General features: G+C 39.6%; 1 long non-coding RNA gene across 1 annotated transcript in view; it reads right to left on the reverse strand.

Moving 5' to 3' along the window:
- Positions 1–744: 744 nt before the first annotated feature.
- LOC109388151 (uncharacterized) overlaps positions 745–25,876 on the reverse strand; it is a 62,600-nt gene continuing 37,468 nt past the window's right edge. The window contains exons 2-3 of the long non-coding RNA XR_002125152.1: positions 7,996–8,074; positions 745–2,685 (exon numbers count right to left, since the gene is read on the reverse strand). This is a non-coding gene — a long non-coding RNA (uncharacterized LOC109388151). The remainder of the gene's footprint in view (positions 2,686–7,995; positions 8,075–25,876) is intronic.

The raw sequence follows: 25,876 nt of genomic DNA on the forward strand, positions 1-25,876 counted from the left end.
AGTAAGTGCTCAGCAAATATGAGCTATTATTGTTACGATCATTGTCAGGTTTATTCGACAAGGTGATATCAGTCCTAGCCATGGACAGCAGCGATATGTCTCTGGCAGATGGCAGGAAAACACAGTGGGCAGTGCACAAGGGAATGAGGGAACAAGGAGAACTTAATATGGAGCAACCGCTGCCTCACCTGGACACCCCTCTATACTTTCTGCCTTTAGCCCAGAGCCAGCAAGTAGGAGCATATGAAGCACGTTGGGCAGTGGGTTAAGTAGCTTGACCCTCAACCCTTTCTCCTAGTATAATTCTTTATACGTAGTAGATGTTCAGTAAATCCTGATTGTACAGATTTATGTTCAGCATCCCCTACATTCTATTTTTGCATCTTCTTAGTGTCCCAAGGGTTTGCCCTAAGGAAGGGCAATCTCTCTCTCCCCGCAGCCCCCACAATCAGGACATAATTGTCAGGTGTCCCAAACTCCCAGAGTCCTGCTCTTTGCCAACTGTGTAACTGAACAGTGGTTGAAAACAAGAGTTTTGCAGTAAGACAGACTTGGGTTCAAATCCTGGCTCTTACACACAGGTACCTGGGGCCAGCTCTTTAAATTCTAGAAGCTTCAGTTTCCTTATCTATGAAGTGAGGATAATAACAGTGACTGACTCATAAAATTATTACTCATAACATTGGGATTTTATGAGTTATTACAAGAAAAGAGATCATCGAAGTGCCTGGCACACACTAAGTGTTCAATAAATGATTATTACAGCCACTATTGTTCATCAGTTAATGCACATAACCAGAGGAAGTTTGATTTTCACTGAACCATCTAGAGGCTATGCCACAAGACTTTCAGATCACAATTAATGGTGGACATTTTGTTCAGGTCAGAGGAGGGAGGTTTTGGATAAATGATTATCTGGACAGAGAACACTTCACAGCCAGCAGTGGAGGGCTACCTCCTCTGGCCCTGACCAAGAAAAGCAAAGGAAATAAAACCCTACTACTGAGCGGGAAGGTGAACTGAGCCCATTCAATCCTTCACTGTGCCAAAGAGGGCGGATGGGGAGAGACAGAACAAGCAGCAAATTCATTCTGAATCAAGTGATCAACTAGACAATGGAGCCAATTTCAGTCACGAAGTTATTTTATATAGTGGCAGCAGGAGGCTGGTTTGAGGTTGCTTAATTGTATGGTCTGTCCTGTGAAAAATTTAAAAGCTGGAGAACATAAAAGAAATGATTAAAAGTCACTCTAGCTAAACTAGTATATTCCCATGAAAGCCCATAAACGGGCTGCTGCTCACACGTCTACTGAGCTGAAATGGTGCTGCCCAGCCTCTCCTAGGTGGACCCTGAGAGAGGCATGAACTGTGCAACTTCATGATATGAAACTTCCAGGCCCTCCTGGGAAGGGTTAAGCAAACACATTTGTTTAATGCAGCTCCATTTGCCCAACCAGTGTCAGCATGTTACTGCATTAGAATATATTGCACTCGGCCATGCTGTCACTTTCTCCTTCTGTTTGCATTTAGAATGAGAGTCATTGTTAAAGATTAGGAATCCCAGTGCCCACAATCCAGAAAGCACAAGTCAAAATGTAGGAACAGAAACAAATTAAAAAAGTGCTTATTGCTAGCTTAGTTGGATTCAGAGGAATTTTTCCCTAGAGTGTTCAGTCCCAGAGAGGAGGGCTTTATTGGCAGAAAACCCTATGGACTTCACCAGGTCCTCTCCAAGTGTATCACCTGGACTCTGGGTTACCTTCTCCACTACAAACAGACCATGAACTCCTAAAGGCAAGCAGGGACATGCTAAATTCTTCTTAGTTTTCTCAGACTAGATCTGGTATCTGTGCTTAATCAGTGCTGGTTGGTTGAATAAGTAAATGAATTACAGGCAGTTCTTTGTGATGGTTTTCAAACATAGCCATAAATTATTTGACACTCTTCCATTGAGAGGTAACATCTGTATTCCCTCCCCTGGAGTCTAGACAGGATTCTGACTACTTTCCTTTGCATTTGCTTTTGGGGCCCTGAGTCACATGTAAGATGTCCAACTACCCTGAGGCTGCCAAGTTGGAGAAGCCATGTGCAATAATGACATGGAGAGGTCTTGACACTCCATAGAAAGACATAACCCCAGCATTTGACATGTGAATGAAGAAACCTACAGATGAATCCAGGCCCACCATGTAAGTTACTCCCAGCCTTTCAAATCCTCCCAACTGAAGCCTCAGCCATCATGTAGCTGGAACAAGACATTCTTGCTGAGCCCTATCTGAATTCCTGACCCACAGCATCCATGTGCATTATAAAATGGCATTTGCTTCTTCTACTCTGTGAAGTTTTGAGATGGTTTGTACAAGACAATAGACAAATGTAACATTCTTCAAAATTCAAGGCAGGTGAGCCTGTGCTATTCTAGTCCCTCCTAGTTGGTAAAAATCTTCACAGTCAGGATGCTGATGGTAAAAAATCTTAAATTCCTTCTTTAATTTAAGCCCATAACTTCTTTAGTTACCTCTGGAAAGATTAGTAACAGCTGGTCCCCACTTGCGCTTTGTCATAGGCCTTCACAGACTTGAAGATATTAACTAGTTTCTCAGCTTTTTCTTCTTTGGGTCACATACTCTGAAATCTTTGCAGATCCTTTTATCTTTCTTCATTTCACTTTGTATTTGTCACCCTCTAAAAAGAGATGCCAACGGGTTTTGGACAAATGAAGAACATCATCATCAAATGAGAGACGTAGATCAAAATAACAATCTTTTTGACATTTAAGTCACTTTATATTATGCAAACAATTTTCACCTGTATTATCTCCTCCATAATAACTCAGTGACATGAATGAGATGGACATTTTTTCCCTACTAATTAAAGATAAGCTCCTTTCACAGGATCATACTTGTTAATGGCTGAGCTGAGACTAGAAAACAAACCTTGAATTGCAAGTATATGGACAAGAACGGGAAGAAAATTTAGAAGAATAAAATCAGCTGATGTATTTGAATAGCAAATTATTCTCTCTTCAATTTTTCTTGATTACAATTTTGTCTTTCCAATAAATAAAATCAACATTTTTGAAAAGAAATACTAGGCCTTTATAAAGTATTTGGACAGTGTTGAAATATTTGGAAGTATGTCATTTTAAACATAAATAACTCAAATCGTAGGCACAACAGAAATGAAATAGTGAATTATCTTCTCATTGCTGTCATTGACTTCAATTTTTCTAGTTCTAAGAAAGTGATAGAGAATTTGTTGTGGTGAGAGTCAGAAATAAAAATATATTGCATACCACTGGGTTGACCTAAAAAATATACATATGCTTTGCTTAAATGCCAATTACAAATGTGTTCTGTTACATGAACAATGCAAGTATTAGACCATAAAGATGCACCAGGATGCCATAAACACACACACACACACACACACACACACACACACACAGAGGCAAAAAAATGTTAAAATTGTAATACTCAATATACACCAATAACAAAAGATGAATACTAGTCATGTTTGACTTCTGCTATTACAAGAGGTGCTCAAAGTGGTTACCATCAGCGTAATTTTAATACAGTTTTTCCCTTTCTTAAAATGTGTATACATTTTTTGGAGATATATATATATATTTGATATCTTCATCAACAAGCTACTTAAATAAAAGTCTCAGCTTTGTCTATTCCTATATTAGCAATATAGCATAACAAGCTAAGACATAATGGCCTATGCTCTAAAAAGTAAGCATGGGTTCACACTTATTCTCAATATCAAATCTACTGGCAGGCATAATATAGCAAACAGCTAGACAGAATGTGTACAGTTGATCCTTGAACAATGCAAGGGTTAGGGGTGCAAACCCCTGGTGAATCAAAAATCCACATATAACTTTTGACTCCCCTAAAATTTAGTTGTCCCTTGGTATCTGCAGGAGATTGGTTCCAGGAACCCCTACATATACCAAAATCCATGGACACGCAAGTCCCCCATATAAAATGACACAAAACAATGCATAGAGTTGAGTCTTCACATCCCAACCACAAATCAAAAACAATACAGGTATTTATTGAAAAAAGTGTGTATATAAACAGACCTACGCAGTTCAAACCCATGTTGTTCAAGGGTCAACTGTATTTCTATGTCCTGAATGAAGCCAAGAGAAGAGTGATGGGGTGGAGTGTAAGGTGAATAAGGCTGATGGTTATTTCTACTTAGTAAAGTTAAACCACATTCTCTGGATCATACCTGTCAATGGCTGGCCTGAGACTAGAAAACAGAGTGAACAGACACTGACTCAGAGACTGTGCCAATATGAGACAGCAAAGACTCATATTTTCTCCACAGTGCTCCACAAAGAATGATCCATGGAAACCCGAATCCAAATCTCTGCTGGAGTGTGGGAGGAAGTCCGAAATCTGTACTTTTAACAAGTATTCCAGGCAATTCTGAAACACACTGGAATATGTGTGCTCATTCACATCGTCTCCTCAATAATTCAAAAGCTAACAAAGAGTAATGCAAGACTCAGAGAGGTTCTGTTGAACGGTGACAGGAGAAGTCAAACTACCGATGCTGGAAGCAGGCTATTGTCTGCCACACATCGCCACAACCTCATGGCAAGTCTTTCCACTTCTCTGAGCCTCGGTGCCCTTGTGCATGAAGTGAGTGTTTGGACCACATTAGCTTTGAGTTATTTTGTGTCTGACATTTGATAATGACTTGAGATCGAACAGTTGGCTGCATCCAAGACACCTGGATACAGGTACTATTTTGGACCAGAGAAACTTGTACAAACTTTGAGCCAAATGGTTTCAGAGCAGTCTCTGCATCCCCTGGACTGATTTAAGATGTATCCGGAAAAAACAAACAAAACGTATTGCCCATTTATACCGAGATCCAGCTGGGTTCTAGTTGCCATTGCAGATGCCAGATTTGCAAAGGTAATTGCCACCAGCAACCCAGCTGCTGTGGAGAGGATGTGGGCACAAACCTTTCAGACTTGGGTGTGTCACTTAGACCAGGCCAGAGCCACCAAAGCACTATGCTTTCCTCCACCCTTTCCGACTGCCCCCAAGACTGGCACAGGGCTTACTAAGAGCGAAAGTAACACTTGCATATCTGGGGCCCAACAGCCTTTTCTAGGCGGTTGAATGAGGTGCCAGACAGAAAGTTGCCACCAGAGAGATGAATTTTTCAGAGTCCTCAACCTGATACTTCTGTTGCCCAACGTGCCACCCATCTAGCCCTTATGCTCCACCAGACCACATTGCAACAAGTGGCAAGTGCACATTTACTGTCAAGGTCTGACTGCAAATCCTTATGTTAATCTGTCATTCCGAAATACATAACGACACCCGCTACTAATACATAAGGCCTTCTTTTGCCTAACAGAGTTTGAGAGATAAATTGGCAATGAAAGGATACTGCATTGTTGCAGGATCGTTTGTCAGTTGATTCCATTTATACATTTATCAATGCCATTTTGCAAGAAATAGTCTCCACTTTAGAGATGACACTTCATATATAACAGAGAAGGTTTGAATCTTACTCGGCTGCCAGCACATTACATTATAGAACGTGTCACCAGGCCTCAAACAAAGCAGCAAGGTTGTGTATGTAGGTGACACCAAAGCCAATATGTGCTTAGCCAAAAAATGATTCAATGCCTTCAGAATGTACAGAGTGAGATTCTGTAGGAGTTAGAGGTCAATGGTAATAGAGTGCAAGAGAGATATCTGACAGTTCCCAAGCTCTGGACAATCTGTTCTCAGTTATCTACTAGTAGAGAGAGAACACCTAAGGATGAAACACTGGTACCCCTGAATGCTTGAATCACTTTCCCTATTTGGTCTCGTTTTATATGCCTGTTTTCCATCCCTCCCTAATTCCTTTGTTGGGCTGCAGAATGGACCTAATGAGCTGGTTCAGTCATTAGTTATCAACTTTAAGATAACATGCAATTAGGGGATGATGGGGAAAGGGGTCCCATCTGCAAATCCCAGTTAACCACCAAGCCAGACAGCCATCCATAATTTAATCAAGGGCAAATGAAGGCTGTTGATGGTTTTCATTCAAAGTTAACAAAGTGCCATTTTGAGAGCTCCCCAACATATACTCCACAAACCGAGTTTTCTTTCTAGATCTGTCTGGTTCTGAACTGAATGACTCAAGCCATCCATTTCACTTCTTTGTATCTCAGTCTTTTAAAAAGTGAGACTAATAGATGTGGCCTTCTGCACAAAAAAGTACTGGTAAGGAATATTGATTAAAAATTATTATAAAGCCCTTTACAATATCAAAGTGGTGATGAAGCAATAATGAGCTTTGACCAGAAAGCATATGGTTCGTGGGTAGTTGCTTTAATTGCTCCTGCTTGTTATTAAACTGGTGTGGAAGACCAGAGGCAAGTGCTTTGGTGGTCTTGTTAGGCTGTAGAGTGTGGGCTTTTACAGATATGCAACACTGCCCTCTATCGGTACCCAGCGTATTAATAAGTGACTGAGGCGGAACAGCCCATTTTTCTCAGCCAGGCATCTTCGAACTTCACAGCAGAGGCCCAGGGAGCTGGTGTGCAAGGGTCTGTGACCAGACCACGCAGTGGAGGGCTTGTGCTTCACAGAATGTGGTGCATGTCCATTAGAAAGCTGCTGAGTGGAAATCTTATTCCCTGGGATTTTAAACAGCCACATTTCCTGATATTTGACATCAATGAGACATTTAGCAAATGGAGTGCCAGATGGAGCTCTTGGCTCAATTTTCCATAAGACACTTGAGAGTCAGAAACCTCCGATGTTTGTATTTGATAGGTTTGCTCACCGTAGGCCTGGCCATGGCTCAGTGGACACGGGCATTCTGCAAGCTTCGAAGTTGGGGAGAGCTGGGATACACAGGAGAGCAAACAGCAGCTCTCCCTACAATACTACACGTAAAAGCATCCATGGTAATTCACTTTAACACTCAGATACTAACTGCTCTTACATTATCTAACTGTCTTACAATCACAGGCGAGAGTGCAAATAATAATTGACTACCACTTTCACCAAGCTCCAAAGGAAGCTAGGGCCGACGGTGTGCCTCCATTTTACAGATCAGAAAACTGAGGCTCAGAATGGTGAAGGATGTGCCCACAGTTCCACGGTGCTCATCACACAGGACCACATAAATGCAGGAAAGCGATGAAATCTCAGGGCTTCCCTAGTTAGCTAAGTAGGACTCCACCACTTTCTCTGTGACCACACAGACATATATAAATCATTTTGGTTATTTGGTGTTAATAATTCACATTCATGTGAATCACAGTCCAAGATTATAGTACCTTGAAATTGTTTTATTAATCAGTATATTTGTGAAGACTTCAAGAAAATCTCAGTAGTGATATTCTGAGAGTCTTTGATATGTTCAAAATTGTCCTATGATTACACAGAAGATGGCAAACAGTGAGAAACTCAATGAAATGACGATTCTTTGAGAATGAACATTTGGATTTTTTTCTTTCCATCAAGTTGTCAATGCATATAATATTTGGTGTACAGTATGTCACATGGCCTTATTAAATTGGTGTGACACAGCATGGCTGTTGTGCTTTGTCATATGCAGAGGTTATCTACAACTCTAGAACCATAATTCATCCCTGAGTATTTTGTATTCATCTTGTACAATAACCACGAAGTGTTTAGGACTCACACTGCTGTTTAACAGGAACGGCCCCATCCTTCTGAAGTTTGCATGCTGTTATTTCTTTTACAGCTGTCCCCCTGAGTTCCCACCTTAATTCAGGTCAGGGGAGTTACTGGGAAATGAAACTGCGCTTCCTCTATTTCCCTCCTCCCTACACGGTTGATTTGAATTGTAAGCCCACAGATATGCTCTACCGGCTGACTCTTGAGTTGTTTACCCCCTCAAACAGGGGATACAATGATTACCTGTTTTTGCTGGTTTGAGAAGAAGGTTGCTTCATAAATACATGGGGAGATGATCTGTGCATCTGGAATATCTTACCTTTGCCTTGGATTATACAGCGGTCCCTCCTTCCTTCAGGAAAAGCTAAGCCAGCCTCAGGCTGCACCTCCAGAAAAAGCTGAAACACATGTCACAGTTTGAAATAATTTTCCACACATCAAACAAATTAAACTGCTCTTCTCATGTTTTAGGACAAAAACCCTTATCCCATATGACTGTCAACAACAACAAAAAAATAAAGAATATTTTTACTTTTTCAAGTAATATAAATAATAAAACAAAAACCTTCCATTTATGTGTGTTAAGCTTCCCTTGGCTCCCCTACATTGAACTAAGTGTTCAAGTATTGTTTCAACAAATTTTCACTTCAGGAGTTTTAGAAAGTATCTATGTATTCCAAACTCCTAGTTAACATAGAAATACGTTCTATTTATAAATACTTCTACTGATAGAGTCCTCTCTTTAAAGGGTGTCTATCCCATTTCTGAAGAACTCTAATAGAAGATAACCAAAATGAAAGGCACTTCTTCCACTGGACTTTGTATCTTATAACTGTTCCTTTCATATGTATTTACAAGTAAAAAGAGAGTGAACAAAAGACTCAGGAATAAGCCAACAGCACAACGGACAAAAGTTGATAGATTTGACCCATCTTACCCATTGTAAAAAGAGGAGTCTTATAGAAGGAGCCTCGGCAAACCCCAAACCAGCCCTTTTACATGCTTAGTGATCATCTGGATATAGTTGCAAATGTGGCATTTTGGTTTAACACAAGCACCAAATAACATGTAGCATATACTCAAATTAAGTGAATCACTAGTTGAGTAGGTTCGTAAAGCCTACAAAAACCAACCACAGGACTGTAATGAAAGGAAGTGATGACAGACAAGTTATAACTTACAGCCAGCCAATTTCTGAACACAGTATTTTGGCTGACTGGTCTTGGACATGGGAAGAATTATGCTGCTCCATTTACAACTTATTAAAGAGGGAGAGAAGCCATCGATACAGATGGATGGTTCTATATCAAAGAAGGCTAGGAGAGGTGATGTTACAGAGTTTCTATTGAGCAAACTGTCAAGCAGTACTTAACTCACTTTTCCCCATTCTTAATCATTAGAAAAGAAAATTTTTCAAAAGGTAAAAAAAAAAGCTTCAGTATTGTTAGTAAGCCATGGCTTTGCTCTCTTTTATCTGCAAAAGCCTAGACATGCTGATAGAATCAGCTTCCTTCCTTAGGCAAGGTAGTAATTGCTTTTTCACACGATACATGCTCCTGGCATGCAGTTGCCTATGACATGCAGACTGAAATGCCGTGGGATGTGTGAACTGGAAATTTATTATCATGTTTTATGCTAGCAGATGAAATCTGCCCCCCAAATAACATAAAAACTACTTCTGATTCACCAGAAGAAACACATGGCGCCTTACGTATAGTCTATGAACACTGTTAACAGTAAGCCCCCAAATAGGCACCAGAAGTGTCAGGTGTGATAAGAAAAGAACTATCCTGGCTTAAATGGGCTTTGAATTTATTTTATTACTCCAGAAATGAAGTTACGTTCACTGTAGCTTTCAGTCGGTGGAATGGAAGAGCCGGAAGACTTGCTCTTTGGTCACAAGTTAATCATGTGTGCCTGATTTTGGATAATCTTGCTGAGGATTAATTTGCCTTGCTATAGAAAGGGGAAACCTGAATTAAGCTATCCTCAAGATTCTTATGTTCTGTGATTTTATCTTCTTGGGTGAATAATTTTACCACCCACCAGTGGAGAACAAAAGGCGTCAGAAAACCCTCATTAGCCTTTGGTCCATTGGAGGGCTCTTGGAAAATATATTTCAGAAGTGGAATAGGATGTTGTTCTCCTCATTGCCGTGTGGGTGTGAGTTAATCCTCCCATCACAGAGTCACTGTGACCTTAGAGAGGCTCTTAAATTCCTTTTGCTTTTATCTGCTTATAAGTGGCTATAACCTAAACCAGCACCCGCCAACCAGATTTCATTTATGATAAATTAATTAGATAACATCTTCGGTTTTCTATTTTTTGGAAGTAAATGTTCTAAAAATGTAACAAATATTTATTTTTGAAAACAATAACATGTTTTCATGCTATCATATATAAGTTAAACCTCCAAAAAGAATATTTTGAATGCACTCGGACTCATAAATCAATTACCACTTTCCTTTACCACCATGATCCTTCTAATTTTTATCTGAATTTACAAGCTGTTTATCAGAATAAGTCACCAGCTTGGGCCATTTCCTTTTCTCTGCAAAAGGATTTAACATTGTGGGTTGGAATTTCCTTCATTTAAGATGCTTGAAAAATCAGAAATGGGCTCACTAGCTCATTTCTAGAGTGGGGGTGTCCAACCAAGAGACAAAACTGGCATTATGCCCAAAGGATCTCTTTGGCATGGCAGTCATTTATATTTCACATATGAAAAGTTAACGCCAAGCAGTTGCTCAGCACATGCAGAACCAAATTTCTGAGAATATCAACTCCTGAGTTAGGAACACCCTGACATATTTCAGAACTGGGTGAAGGGCAGGCACATCTCCAGAGGAGCTATGCACACAGCACATATGCATTGACTTTAACTGGTGATTAATGAAACGCATGAGGAGTTCCATGGAACTCTGCAAGATTCTTTAGCAACTATTTGGTTTCTTTCCTTCTGTTTGATTTGACTCATCAATCTATGTGGGGACTCACTTATGTTGAATTTTAATATTTCAGGACAATAAATTATGTCTCTCATATTAACATGCCCAGAACAAGATATGAAGCTCTTGATGATTTATTTGATACAAATTTGACCATAATTATTCTTTACCTTTAAAAATCAAGCCATAAAGTAAACCAGAAAAATAAATGATTTAGGCCTTCTGTTTGTTTCTAACATGGTCTTTGGGAGAATTTTAGTTAATTTCCCATAGGTACACAAAATTGAGAAATATTTTTCCCAGTTCTATTTTTAAGAGCTAGTCAAAAAATTTCATTGTGACCTTGAGTTAACTGAGCTATTTCCAAACCCGAAATATAAATCTGAAAATAGCAGCATGAGGGCTCCCGAGGGGATCTTCCATTATGGCACCCTGTCTTCAGGAGAGGAAGAGCTAAGAATGTGGCCAGGGTCCAGAAACAAGCCAAAATCACAACTGAGAAATTAGGACCCAAAAGGAAAAGTTCAAGGAAGAAATTTTCTGTTTTCAGCCTGCAAAACAAAAGAAAGAAAAGTGATTGACTCTGAGTCTTCAAGTTTGTGAAGGACCTTGACACACAGGCGGTGTGAGGAGATGTACTCCACCTCCCCGGGGACATGTCAAGAGAAAGTAGACGCAAATTGCAACACTGGGGGCTTGCTTTGGCACCAGCATTTCCTGACAGTGAGGGCTGTTAAACACTAGAACGAGGTGCCAAGGGAGGTTGGGCAATCTCCATTCTTGGCAGGTTTAGAAATTAGATAGATTCTTATCCGCTGGCATCAAAGCTGTGGGGAGAGAACTGAACTACCTCAAGAGACCCCTTTCAAGCCTAAGAATCTCTACACCGCTTTGGTTGGAGGAAAGTAGATAGACTGAAACGAAGAGGGCTCTCAACTGACTCTATTGATACATTTCCTTTTTCTGTCAAAATGAGAATATATATATTTTTTTCTTTTCTGAGCGGATGTGTATCCTGAGGAAATTATTATTTTCTATTTGCTTTTGATAAAAATAGTGCTAACCACTTCTGGTTTCTTAGCAGAACCCACTGGCAGAGAGGCTGGGAGACCATGGCAGTGCCTGCAACAGCTCATTTAGGAGGCCTCCAAGTTTTTCATCAAAGGAGACAGGCGAGGGGAGGGCAGGGCCACCCTGCGCCAGTTTGCAAAGTCCCTTAGCTAAGATGTCAGTCTGTGTGGTTCTTAAAAAGAAAAAAGGAAAAAAAAAAAAAAGAAATTCAAGTTTTCACATGCAGCTACCTGAGGAATTTGGATACTGCTGATCCACAGCACTCTGAGTATTGAGGAAACACAAGAGAAGCCTTTCCAGGCTCTACTTGCTTTCAATGGGGGTGCTTCTAAGAAAGTTGCACTTTTCTTAGAAGCTTCCGGAGAAAAACGACGTAAAGTTGTATTGCAACAAAACATGTGGTTTCACACCTATTGCTATGGACATCACAGAATTTCTGCATTTACAAGAACATCTTGGGAGGAGGACCAAGAAAGAAATTTGAAGCCCTCTTCAGACTTTTCTTTTCATTAAGAGTAATCTTAGTCTAGATGTGATCTGCCCTACTTACTTTGTTCCCAGGCCTTAGACAAGTTGTGTCTAAAAATGGAGACCCAGCAGCAAGACAGTGGTACAGCCATCCCAATAAGTAAGAACAGGAATCCATATTTTCTTTTAAGGTATAGAGTTAATAGTAACTTCAAAATTGTTTCTACAGCCCTTTCTGAGGAAAGCTGAAGCAAATGCCCTTAGGGAGTGATTATTATCTATTCTCTCTTGGTTGTTGTTTAGGGTACAATATGTAGTTTTCCCCTGGCAGATGGAAAATTATGTTGTGGCAGGAAGGACATCATTCAGCCTGTCTTGAAAGGCTTTTCCCGAGGGATCTGAAGCTGAGGCTGTGTTGATAAAACGCGCACACACAGAGAAAAGAAAATCTCTCCCTTTTCTCTCTCTTTCCAGCTCTCTTCCTTATCTTTCGGTTATATATTTTTGGGAGGGGATAAACTAAATATAGAATAAAATGGAGAAGAAAATTGAAGACCTAATTTGATATAGGCAGGTGATATAGAACACCTAATTTGATACTTAGTGAATGGACTACACTGTGGTAATTTCAGCCCCAAATAGAAATTGGCCCATTTGTAGATTGGGACACCTTTCTGCAAATAAACCAATTAACGTTTTCAAATGTGTACATGCACAGACAATTGGAACCTCAGTACAATTGACTGTGCTGTAACTAAGAATGGACTGATGAAATTCCCAAGGGAACTAGTTACATTGCCTTTCCAGGCCTTTCCAGCTCTCAAACGTTGTGCTTTAGAAGCTCTCTCACTTCTTACTAATGAACTTCACTGTTTAATTTATTGTGCTTCTTGGTAACCACAAACCATTTTAAATTTCCATCCCGAAAGTCCCTTACATTTCAGGTGCTTTTGAAGAGTTGTTCTAATTAGTCTCGTACAAGAAGGTAGCACCAGTTATCTGTGATTGGGCACTCTGTGAACAGACCAGGTTTTAGGAATGAGTGCAATAAAGCAAATTCTCAGACACATTTTGGACAAATGAGCTTCTCTGGCATAAATTGTTGCTCTTTCCTTTTCTGACACCCTGGAATAGATAGAGGAAAGTGTCTAGGTATTATACTCTAGTACACCTGTGCTTTTAATTACAACCTAGCATGTCTGAGCTGTGTGACTTAAGCAAATGGCTTACCCTCTCTGAGCCTTAGATTCCTCATCTGAAAAATATGTGTGCTAGTCTATTTCTTATAAGGTTACTGTGAAGATCAATTGAGATGATATATATGAGGCATGTGGTACAGAGCAGGCACCTGGTATTATTGTTGTTCTTTATTCTTGGCAAGGACATGCCCTAACCCCAAACTTGTATGATGGTTCTTACAAGCAAATTGAAGATAAGACTCAAAGGAACACAAAGGGAAGGCAGTTCCTAACATTAACATAATAGACTGCACAAAACCTCAAACAGCTAGTCCACTTTCTATCACCTTCCTGACCTCTTTCTCTTATCTCTTGGATTTTCTGCATGGGTTCCCAGGTGCAGAAACTGGCTTAACTTCTGAAATTTGCAACCCTCATTTAAGTGATTCAACTATTCTGCTCTCTCTTTCCAGAAGAATTCAGAATGGCAGGGACCACGTACTCTCCTAACCAGTTCCCACATTAGTTCTTTTCCCAGTCTCTTAAAAAAAAAAAAATGACCTTCTAACTTGATTCAACTGGAAGACTGTTGTGAACTTCCTGGGCCAGGGTTACCTGGGGTCAAGTACATTAATAGCTATTCCTTCCTCTGAGCCTTCCTAGGAATTTTAAAAACCTCCTTGATTCATGATAATGAGCTTTAAGAGCCCTACTTCTCATTTTCAGAGAACTGTGGAATCTGAGCTTTACCAAACAAGGTTGTACTTCGCCTTCCAACTGCACTTCACTGCACATTATTTGACAATCTGAGTATTTGTTAAATCCTCTATTTCAGCAAAGTATTTCTTGTTGATCAAGTTGTTCATTAAAACCAAGCACTCCTTCAGGAAGGGCTCTACTGAAAATTTGTTGATGTTGCCAAAGTAATTGGTGTATTTATTGAACACATACTTCAGAGCAGACATGGCTCTAAGAGCATCATCTCAATTAGTCTTCCTGATACTCTTAGGAAACACATACTTTTGACACAGGTAAGGGAAACTGAGGGCTGGAAGGTGACAGGGGTGCCTACTGGTAGGATGCAGAGCACACACAGGCCGTCTGATATCAGGTCCTGAACTCCCTCTGCTGTCCTCCCTGGTGGTTACTAACACACATTATTTCTTCTGCTGTTTGTTTCGGTCAGCATTGGTATTTCAGACAAACTAAAATAAACCCTGAAAAATACTGCTTTGGCTGCTTTTTTCTAAGGGATGAGGATGAAGTGACTTCATTTCTAAATTACACCTACATTTGACTAGAACAGATGCAAAATTGAAGAAAGTTCTGGAATGCTCAGAAAGAAGGCTCTTTTCTTCTGTTTGAGCCAAATCACCATAATGACCATGTATGTCTAAAGGCCAGCAGGTCTTCCCCAAAGTTGAATGGGTCCTACAGGAATTTAAAACCATTATTAGGAGCAAATCACAGGGTCACTTCCCTTTGCCAGGACAGCTATTTAATTGTGGTACACAGATTTCATCTCAGTCTAGAACAGATGGGTTCCAGTGTCTTTCTACTTTGAGAAACCTAGCATGGGAATTATATAGAAAATGTTCAATTTCTATCAGTGCAAGAAGTAGTTTCAAAACTAATTCTTAAATTTCTAAGTGTTTAATCTTCACAGGTGCTCTCTCATTCTTGCTGGCCGAACAGCTGTGGCCTGAGCGCCCATCCCGTGAGCCACACAAGCTTTCCAGCAGGTGCCAGTGTAGGTGCTTAAATCTTGGGATGATGATCAGCGCAAGTGAAGCGTAGAGACATTTTCGATGTGCTGGATGTTGCCTATGAAGGCATTCCTTGATCTTAATAAATAAGGAATGTTTATTCTAAATATACTGCTCACTTGCAGGTTGAACTCGAGTTCAAGTCAGTGCTAGCCACCAGTTTGCAGGCATTTGGTTAGAAATCCATTCCCAAATGTCTCGGTACCTTCAGGTACAGTTCCACTAAGACCATCCTCATTCAGTTTAAGAGCATGTTGTTTTCCCAATGTTCTAAAAGTGAGCTACATTCTAAAAGTAATCTACTAAAAGTCACGCACATTAACTGTAGAAACTTTGTAGAAACTAACAAATATACCAGCCATAAACTCCACAATCCACATTCTACACATATGCTGCTGAATGTAATTCCAGTATTTTCCATATATGTGTTGGAGCATATAGTACAAGTTGTACAATAACAATCTCCTATTGACAAATAAGAGTGTATTGTGAATATTTTCCCTTGCTTTCAGATAGTCTTCTACTTCATTTTAATGACTGACCTATATTCCATCATATGGACATACCATAACTTTTTTTCCACCATACTACTAATAGATGTATTAGTTACTGACTGCTATGTAATAAATTACCCAAATGTTAGTGACTTAAAACAACAGGCATTTATTATCTCACAATGTCTGTGGGTCAGAAACCCAGGCATAGCTTAACTGGGTCGTCTGGCTTAGGGCCTCTGGCAAGGCTACAGTCCAAGTCTTGTCTGGGGCTGCGGCCATCAACTCAAGGCTCAAACAGGGGACAATATGCTTGGCAAGTTTACTCATGTGGCTTCAAGTTCTTGCTAATTTTGGCTGTAGACATCAATTCCTGGTCATGTGGGCCTGTTCATGAGGCTGCTCAGAACACAGTAACTGGCTTCCTCCAGGGAAAGGGTTGCGAGGGAGAGAATGTGAGAGAGGGCACCCAAAATGGAAGGCACAGTCTTTTTATAACCTAATACAGGAAATGTCATACCATGATGTTTACCATATTTTATGCCAAAAGTCAGTCACTTAGTCTAGCTACGTGGAGAAAATTCTCCAGTGGAGAAAATCACACAAAGGCATGACTATGCAAGACAGAGATCATTTTGAACCATATTAGAATGACTACCACAGTGGACACTTAGGAACACACACATGCATACACAATTCAAATATTAATAACAGGAAATATTTTTTAACTGTCTTAGAAGAAATGATCAGTAGAAGTTTTCAAGACTCAATGTTTCAAACATTATCATGGCACATTTTTTAAGTCAGCTCAGAATGTAAGCCAGAAAAATCACCTGTAAATTGGCTAATTTGTGTTGGATTCAAGAAGCAAGTTTTATACAATTCCCTCTCATCTTCCTCCTAAACAAAGCATTCATCACACCAGTCCCCAGCTAGTCTTCATTAAACTGTCACAGTAAAAGGAGAATAACCAAATTCTTCAGCCTGGTCTTTAGTTCACCCATGGCCCAAACCCAGGCCATTTTCCCCATCTCTTCACTACACATTTCTTGGGCCCACCTGCAACCCTAAAAAAGTGCCACTGTATTTCCTTCCTTTCTACATGTCTGAATCTATCCATCCCTATAATTTAGTCCAAATTAACACAAACCTCTTCCCTTTCTCTCTGGACAATCCCTACCATTGTCCCAGCAATCACTCATGTCTGTGCTATGTTTAGAGCACTCAAGAATTTAAAAGACTACAAGAGTTAGACTCAAGGCAGGTAATGAAATAATAAAGAGAAAAAGTGACATCTGCAACAACAATTGCCGTTAGGTAGCGTGGCACTTTGAAGAGGCACTGGGTGAATAAAGGGCTTTGAGAGGCCCTCATATCAAAAATCAGGAAAGGCTGAGCAAGACTCAAGAATTAGGAAAGCAAAAATCCAAGAACAAAATGTTCAGGGCCAAGACCAAGATCTAGACCTGGAGTAAATTGTGGCTCAACGAGAGAGGGCTAACGCCAGTCATAATGAAGAACCGCCAGTTACAATAGAACACATATCTGAGCATTACCGATGTCATCAGCCACAGGTTGCATTACAGTTTAACCACAAAAATGTTTGGCTCTCCTAAGCACATTGATTTACTAAATTACTAAGTGAAAAATCCCTGTTGAATCCCAAATACAGAGTATGGTTAAAACTCATCTCCTAAAGAGTCCAAGCGCAGAAACATGAGTTACATCACTGGCCCCAGCACACCCCAAGTAATGACTCTCACCTTTCCTCCTGGCTGCTCCACCAATACTGAGGCACAACTGAACATAAACAATTAAAAAGAAGAAAACAGGGCAGTCGCTCATCTCCACCATCACCAAGAAAAACAGCAGCAACTCAAGTGCTGATTAGGTACAAAAATGAGACCTAAGAAGTGTGTTGACTGCTCTTTAGCCCCTGGACACATAAGACCATCAGGATTAGTCTGAGGGCAGCAGACTTACTGCAGGTGGCCCCAAAATCTGTGTGTGTGTGTGGGGGGGGGGGTTCCTGAAGACCGTTTAGAAACTCCAACAGCTATGGGACAAAGTTTTCCATCCTGAATGTATTTCTTAGCTGCTTCCTATTTTTATATAATAGCAATTGGTTGGGCACTGTGAGAAAAGCAAAGATGAATGGACTGCAGTCCTTGTACTCACAGTGCTTAAAATCTGGCTGATGAAACAAAAAACACAGTCACCTTAAAAATGAAGTGGCGTGTGCCGCAGTGTATGATTAAGTACCACATGAGAAGGCAATCTTAGTCAGTGGCAGGTCAGGTAGGTAATCAGCATGCCAGCCTGCTGGCTACAGCTCAGTGCACAGTGATGTGAGTCAGGATGCAGGGAGATAAGGGCTCAAATGACTCATGGCACTTAGAAGGGTATAATCAACCCAGAGAGGCAGCTATCATGAGGAAGGCAGGCAAGGCAAGAGTGGAGGTAGCCCCCTACTCCTTTCCACCTCCCACCTACAGGACTACCTGCCTTGACTTCCCCTCACCAAAGCCCTTTGTTGAGAAAGATCCTCATATGGTTTTCCATCCCCCACCTCATTATAGGGAAGAAGTGTATTTAAATTCTTTTTTTTATTTTTTTCTCAGCACATTTCAGTTCTGCTTTTTGGTTTACTCTATCTCAACCTCATTAAATATGATTTAGAATATTTTACCTTACCCCATTATTCATTTAGTTCTTTAAAGTTTGTGTTTTATTATCACCTCTGCATTCTAATCATGTTTCCAGCTGCAAACATCATCGCATAACCTTGTTTTAGCAATAGGTTTCTTTTTCTTTTATCTACTAATTGGAATTTACCTTCAAAACCGTTCAAGGCCCCATCTTGCAGACTACCCACTTTATTACCTGCCTTCCCTAGGATTCACACCCTCTCATGTGAAAGTTTTCTCCCTTCAGGAAGCCGAACACTTAGCTTTTTCTTTAAGTTTCTCTCTCTTCAGCTACTCGTGTCTTTTTAGAAAGACCTGTATTAGAACCTGAAATTCACCATAAAATGTACAGCTCAAGTTATAACAAAAACCAGCTATGGCGTTTCTGTAGGATGAAATAAGACAAAGTTCACCTTGATTCAACCATGTAATAGACATTTTTGAAGAAGGGTTGAAAGCAGAAAGAACAGAGTTTCTGTTTTAAAAAAGAAACTACACTGGATTATAATGGTTTCCTAAGTAGGTTTGTTTTTTTTTCATATATAAGAAACTAAAGCTAGAAATTCTGTTTGTTCCACGACCTGCTGGTGTTGTCCAGATGACAAGGAACAACTGACTGTTTAACTCTGTACAAAAAGAAAGTCAAGTGTGAGTATGTCAAACCATGACTCAAGGAAAGGCCACAGGTGACTGTCCCCAGCTACAGGCCATATAGGAAACAAGGAGAACTTGTCCCTCCCAGGAGTAGTGATGCTGGGACAGGCTATAGGGGCAACAAAGAGGGAGTTGATACTTCTGAGCTATTCTTTTCGAATTTTCCCACTGCTGAGAAAATGGACCAGGGTCTCTCCTGAAGAGGCAACTGCTGCATTTAGAATTAACATTCTAAAATTAACATTCAGAAGGACAGAGGTGGGGAGACAAGCCTGTGAAGTTAATTCTGAGAGATTCCTGACATGGGGAATGGGTGGGCCTAGGTACTAACTGAATTTGCAGTTGCACTCACCCACTACTGAGATCTAGTCTCACCTTTTGAGATTCCATAGTCTATAAAATCATGATACCTGAAAATATGATACAAAATAATCAGCACATTGGTATTCTTTAACCATTAGAAACAATTTCCCTTTAGTAATTATGTGAACCCAGAAGAAAAATAGAGTACTGAAAGGTGCATAAGTCATAGAAAGAAACTCTTATATACTCTCAATGGAGGAACAAAAAGCCCTCCATTGGAGGGAAAAATAGCTCATGTTGAATGGCAGTGCCATCCATTTTGGAAAGTCTCCTGTGCTAAATAGTAGGGCTTCCATATCTAAGCATCACTGATATCTTTTATAACCAAGCTCACCTGGCCTCTGTCGATGTCATGAAATTAGTAGGCAGTGGCAGTCTTCCATGAAATCTGTAGTCAATTGTTTGGAGTCTGTATGTTGACCACTAAAATCATAGAAAAAGCCCTCATACATAGTGGCTGTTTGATAAATAAGTATGAGTGACTAGATTCTTCATCAACATCATCAATTGGTCAATATTTGGTTTTGTCCTTAGATGACTATATTTTAATTAAGTGAGGCTGAAGGTTATAACAAATGCAATTACTCCACCAAAGTCTATGATTCTGTGAGGCAAAACTCTAAGAATCCCAGCACCCAGTCAGGCATAGTCTCTGTTCTTACAGATGAACACAGGGCACCAAGAGGACAGAACACATAGAATTAGAAGAATGACCACTGTGTAAGGACTGAAGGAAGGTCCAGTCTAAGAAGCAGAGTTGGTGTACAAAGGGCTCAGCAACAAATTCTGTCTACATAAGCAGTAGGCAATGAGATTCAAGACAAAAAAAAATGAGTGTCCCAAGAGTGAAAAAACTCAGGGTGAAACTCCTATGACTTAATATCATGAAAATGAAAAGCATGCTACAGACTGGAAAGAAAAATGTGTGCAAACCATAGCCAATAAAATATGTGTATCTGAAATATCAAAAACATTTTTATAATTCAACAATAAGAAGACAAATGACACAATTTGAAAAAGATGATATACAGATGGCATTTAGGTACATGAAAAGATACTCACTAGTCATCAGGGGAATGCAAATTAAAACCATGAGGAAATACTACCACCACCCACTAAAGTGACTAAAATTAAAAAGACTGACTTACAAAGTGTTGGCATAAATGTGGAGAAACAAACTGTCATACATTGCTTATAAGAATGTGAAATGGTAAAGCCACTTTGAAAAACAGTTCAACAGTTTCTTACATAGTTAAGCATACACCTATCCAACCATATAACCTAGTAGCCATTTGAATCCTGGCTAGAGAAATGTAATCATAAACCACCCAAAGTCTTGTAGACCAGTGTCTATAGTAGTTTTCTTTGTAATAGCCTAAACTAGGAACATGTCAAATGTCCATCAATAGATCAATGGATAGATAATTGGAGCACATTCCTACAGTGGTATATGAGTACTACACAACAATAAGAAGGAATGGACTATTGATACATGTGACAACATGGATGAATCTCAAAATAATGATGCTAAGTGAAGAAACCAGACAAAAAAGAGTAATGCTGTATGATTCATTTATATAAAGATCTAGAAACTAGAAACTTATCTATAGTGATATAAAGCAGATAAGCAGTTACCTGAAAATGGAGAAGAGGTAAGACAGGGTGAAAGGAAAGGGTTACCAGAGGCACCAGGAAACTTTTGGGGGTGACAAAAATGCTCTTTATCTTGGCTGTAATGGGTTCAAGTGTATGTGTGTATCAAAATTCATCATATTTTACACTTGAGACGTGTAGTTTATTATGCTTCAATTGTACATCAATATAGTATTTTTAAAAAGAAATGTCTTCAGACTCTCGATTATTAAATTACAACAAGATCTAAAGTTCTATTCTAATTCAAAAGTCTCAGTGTATGCCCACATGAAATGTGAAACCATAATTGAGACAACAAAAAATAGTAACATTAATCTGCTATATCACAAAAAATAGTAGCATCTCTAGTCCATTTATATTTAAAGGATGAATGAAAGGAGTAGTCTGATGGAGCAGGATACACACACGCACACACACGCGCGCGCGCTCACACACACACACACACACACAACTCACACAATGGTTGACAACTGTTCAGGAAAATATTCTAAAATAGAAATACCTGAGTGAAAACTCCAGTCCCACCTAGACCAGTCTGAGGGGCCTTAATCAATCATTTCAACATCAGTGAGCCTAAAGAATTTTTATAACATGTCTACAACACAGGTGGTGGTGAGGATCAAATGAGAAAAACTATGTAAATGTTTTTATAAGACCAGAAAGCATATAAGAATTAACAACCATATTCTGATTATAATTACTGCATGCCTGGCAGCATCCTGGGAGCTTTTTACTCATGCACTCTTTCCAACAATCCCCTGATCTCTCCCCATACTGGGGATGAGTATACAGGGGTTTAGAGAAGTTAGATAATTTGCTTGTTGGCACATACCTAGTACACTGTGGGCCTGTGATTTGCACCCAGATCTCTCCAACTCCATAGCTCTTAATCATAAGCATTACATAATAGTGTCTTCTATGGCTTATGCATGAAGGGAATCCAAATTCACAAGTAGATGCATGTACACCTGGGAAAGCCAGACTCCCCACTGCATTGGGTTTCTCAAGCTCTGTGGAATGTGATATTGGCTAGAAAGTAGCTCTGGTATAAAGGCAGTCTTCAAATCACCTCCCTATACATGTAGGTAGGTAGAGACCATCTCCACTGACTGAATAGAGAATGATGCTATTCTTATTAAAATGGAATACTGTGTGTATGTTTGTTCCTAAACCCACAGCAGCCATTTTCACTGTCAAAAGGAGAGTGTCCAGGTGAAAGAGTGGCCTCTCCTGGGGCACAGCTGTATAGACAGAAAAAGGCATAGAAAACAAGGTTTCCTTCTCGGACACCTGGCTTCATCGGGTACCTTCCTGAGGCTTTTCTGTTTCAGTCACCCATTCATTATCCTACCCATTCTTCGATAGTTCTGCCTTTTTGAAAACGTTTTCAATTCTCCGCTTCTGCTCCCTACCATTCTCGTACTGACCACTCAGAGATTATTTAATCAAATATACCTAATGTCTTGAACTGGCCAATGAAGTAGTCTTACAAAAATAAAATGGGGAAATGAGAATGAATAGTAGCTTAAAATGATATAAAGCCAACTTTCCGTTTCCCCATTACGCTGGCAGAAACAGAGAACCCAATTACAAAAAGAGACTCCAAATCAATCATTACAAATGTTTCTTTAAACTTCTCTCTAATCACCTGCTTAACAAGTAATAATACTTATTCTATTAGACTGTCACTTAATGAGTTTCAAAATGGGCAAACAATAAGCGGTATAAAGCAATATTAAGCAAAAGGGGAAATAAGACAAACTATATAGTATACTATTCTTTGTATATTATATATAATCATACATCATATATTATGTTTAAAATGATTATATTTTATATATTACAAATTAATATGTGACATATATACAATATATTGTGTTATAAAATAAATTGAATTATGCATCAAGTATGTGTGTGAAATTTATTTATATAATTTACCCTCAAGAGCAAAACTCCATCAAAAAGGTTCTTACTGAACTTCATTGATTTATTAAAATCATGTATCCACGTACATAAGTTTCAGGATGCCTCTCTATTGATGTAACAAAAAAATTTCTATTATCATTAAGGAATTGTGCTGTGTATACACTTGAATCCAAATCTTTGCTTCACCCTATGTAACATTATTTGATATTTTGCATAATTTTCTGGAGGAAAAATTTGAATGCAAGAATTTTATCTTATCCTGTAGAAGCAGCCTGCCTGCTCTTTCCGAGACTCTGTACCCCATTTCCCATGGGCCCTGTATGTTATCGAACCACCCGATGTCCCCAAGGAGCACAAGGTGGAGACTTGCACATTCATCTCAATATAGTAAAGGAAGTTGAAACCTGGGTTACTTGTCTGCACTGGCTTGAGAATTTTACCTTCCAGGGTGTTGTGTTTGGGGCTTGAATTAGATTTAAGTTTCTGTGTCTTTTTGGATATCCAGCATTAAGATGGCGCCTTTGTGTGTTTGGGGAATTCCTGTTAGGTGTTGGTGGGAAGTGGGCCCAGCTCCCACTACTGAAACTGGAAGAAGCAAGTTTCCCCTTTCTTCACCTCCTAGCCACAAGGTACAGGCATGTGGCCTGAGTTCAGCCGATTGGATTTAAAACTGAAGCAAGTGATCACAGCTGAGCAGAGAAACACCGACTCAACTCGCTCCCAGCCGCCAGGTGGTTCTGGTCTGGTTCCAGGGCAGGAAGTCCGTCCTAAGGCCGCAGTGGCATCCAGAAGGAGCCTGCTGCCAGCTTGTGCTGGGGTGTGACCTTGGCCATGGATGGATCCAGCCACTCAGCTTCCCTTGGTTCCAGTCTTTTAGTTCCTGAGATTTTTCATTGATTATAAGAGCTCCCCAACATCATCTAACCAATCCCATCTGGCTTAAGACAAACAGAATTTGTTCTCTTATGTAAAACCAAAAGCCCTGTAAGTAAACTATAAATATATCTTTTTCTCAAATTTGTGTTTTGTCCCAATGCAACATCTGTTTCCATAGTAACATTTATTCTATGTAGAGCAAATTATAACTCAGAGATGGGAGAAATACCTGAACTGATAAAAATACTGAATTATGGGTTTTTTTTCCTAAACATAGCATTGTTCCTTTTAAATGCAACAAATGATTGGAATGAGCCTATTCTAGTTCTTCAAGGGAAATGATGTAAAAAATACATTAAAAATGAGCTGTTTAGTGAATTACCTGTTAACAAAGAGCCACGTTTAGGGTTTTAAGAGTACAGTTAACCCTTGAACAGCCTGGGGGTTAGGGGCACTGACTCAGTGCAGTTGAAAATCCATGTATAACTTTTGACTCCCCCAAAACTTAACTACTGATAGCCTACTGTTGATTAGAAGCCTTACTGATAACATAAACAGTCGATTAACACATATTTTATGTGTTATATGCATTATATACCGTATTCTTACAATAAAGTAGGCTAGAGAAAAGAAAACATTATTAAGAAAATCATAAGGAAGAGAAAATACATTTACTATACTTATTTTTAAAAATCTGCATATAGGTGGACCCGTGCAGTTCAAACCTGTGTTGTTCAAGGGTCGACTGTATATTGGACGTTTGGCATCTCAGAGAATTACAAATATCCTGCAGCCCATGTTGTTTGTGACACTAATTCAATAAATAGAACCTGAGAGCCTGGGATTCATCTTTAAGAAAATCAATGCGAGAGAAATCAAGATAGTCTCCCCTTCCAAGCTATTTTTCTGGGTTAAGGGAGGCTTTGTTTCCTTTGCAAAGGAGAAGGAAAGTAGAGAGGTGCTTGTTTAAAATGCAAATATTCCTAGGTTGTTGATCTATTACTGAAATGGTAGGGAATTCGATTGTTATTCATTATGAAAGAAGGCGGAAATGGGACAGAGTCATGTTTGAAAGAAAAGTGCTAGAAATATTCAAGAGACAGTCTCAACCAGAGGGCCTTGTGGGGACAGAATAGAGACTCCAGACACATGAGGAGAGATGGGAAACTGGGAGGGAAAGAAAGATCTTCAAGTGTGTGTGCGAGGTTGTGGGGGACAAAATGGCTACCCACCTTCCCTGTTTTGTCCAGAGCCAACATGGCGCAGGCCAGACGACAGATCAGTTCAAACCAAAATTGTTTCCCGTTTTAAAGTAGTAGAACTCCAGTTAATAATAATTTGTTGTGGGGCAGCTGTTTGGCTCAGTTGGTTAGAACACAGTGCTCCTAACACCAAGGTTGCTGGTTCGACTCCCAAATTGGCCAGTGAGCTGCGCCCCCCACAACTAGACTGAAAACAATGACTTGATTTGGAGATAATGGGTCCTGGAAAAACACACTTTTCCCCAATAAAATTTATTTAAAATAGTAATTATAATAATAATTTGTTGTGGCATGGAAAACCTCATATTTGGGAGTATAATCCATTTTGCATTTTAAGACCATTTCATTAGCAGATTGGTCTATCCCCTCAGGTTTTCCAAGTGAGCTTCTTTTAATGTTCACTCTAAATATTATTTTACAAGTATTTGTTTCACAGCTTTGGCCACTCAATTGTGATTCACATACACTGGCACTTTGCCTCAGAAAGGATTCCATTTACTCTTTGTACTGGTCAAGTTATATATAGTTGAGATTTGACTTGTTTTTGTTTATTGTTATTATTGTTGCTGTTTTTACATTTTCCCCTATGAATCTGTCCTTCAGAGCATTGATCACTTCTGCAGCTCTTCCTGAAATTTGCCACAATCTGTCACTATTTCCCCAGCCTTTAACACACCTTTCTCATTTTTTTCCCTTGACTCATCTATCTGTTTTGTGATAAATGAAGAAAGCTTGAATACTAGTGCCTGTCAAGCACAGAAATGCAGCAAGAATCTAGATGCTATAAACATAACAAGCCAGTGAACCAGATTCTCCCAGTGACTCACTTGCTCTCTGAGGTCAGACCCATGAGG

This window comes from Hipposideros armiger, unplaced genomic scaffold (genome assembly GCF_001890085.2).
Source record: "Hipposideros armiger isolate ML-2016 unplaced genomic scaffold, ASM189008v1 scaffold_183, whole genome shotgun sequence".
In the NCBI taxonomy this organism is placed as follows: domain Eukaryota; kingdom Metazoa; phylum Chordata; class Mammalia; order Chiroptera; family Hipposideridae; genus Hipposideros; species Hipposideros armiger.